The following is an 894-nucleotide window of genomic DNA, read 5'->3' as shown; positions in this document are numbered from 1 at the left end:
GAGTTGTTCACATTAGAGTAAGAATTTCCCATAGGTTTTTGTTGATAACCTCCTGCATAAGCAGCTTGTTCTTGCAAATAATCATCACCATAAGAAGAGTAATCAACTCCACAACTTTGGGTTCCATTTGTGTAGGTAACTTGTTGCATAGTTGTAGGAGTTGAGGTTGTTGCCTTTGTGCAAAAATCACTAAGAAGCTGAGTCAATTGATCAAATCTTGCATTCATGTAGCTAACTGAGTTAAGTTCATAAATCTCAGCCTTCTTTGGCTCAAGTGCTCTAGGATTTCCCCACAAATGGGTATTATGAGCAATCTTCTCTAATAGATCATAGCATTCTTCACTTGTCATTCTCATGAAATCTCCTCCTGCTTGTGAATCAATTGTGTTTCTTATGGCTAGAGTAACTCTGGTGTAAAAATTCTGAACAATCATCCATTTGGGTATTTCATGATGAGGACATTGCCTTTCAATCTCCTTAAATCTCATCCAAGATTCATACAAAGTTTCATCATCCCTTGGCTTAAAAGCTACCATCAAATTCCTCAAATGAGTGGTCTTCCTAGGTGGGAAAAACTGAGATAGAAAAGCTTGAGATAACTGCTCCCAAGTAGCTATAGTAGCTTGTGAAAGCGAGTGATACCACTCTAATGCTAAATCCTGAAGAGAGAATGGAAATAAGGTGAGCCGAATCACTTCATCTGAAACTCCAGGCTGTCTTTGTGTGCCACATATCATGAAAAATTTCTTCAAATGAGAATGAGGATTTTCAAGTGGACTACCTCCAAATTGTGAATTTTGAACCATTTGAATGAGACCAGTCTTTAACTCAAATTGATTAGCTCCAATGATAGGTCTATTATCTCTCACATCTGCACATCTAGGAAAAGCATAA

At 37.6% G+C, this 894-nt stretch overlaps 1 non-coding gene across 1 annotated transcript; it reads left to right on the top strand.

Annotated features, from left to right (window-relative positions):
- Positions 1-444: 444 nt before the first annotated feature.
- LOC131182679 (small nucleolar RNA R71) lies at positions 445-551 on the top strand. Its single transcript, XR_009150940.1, has one exon. It is a non-coding gene; the product is annotated as a small nucleolar RNA R71 (small nucleolar RNA).
- Positions 552-894: the final 343 nt, after the last annotated feature.

This window comes from Hevea brasiliensis, chromosome 8 (genome assembly GCF_030052815.1).
Source record: "Hevea brasiliensis isolate MT/VB/25A 57/8 chromosome 8, ASM3005281v1, whole genome shotgun sequence".
NCBI classification, from domain to species: Eukaryota; Viridiplantae; Streptophyta; class Magnoliopsida; order Malpighiales; family Euphorbiaceae; genus Hevea; species Hevea brasiliensis.
This window is presented reverse-complemented; position numbering and strand designations above follow the sequence as displayed.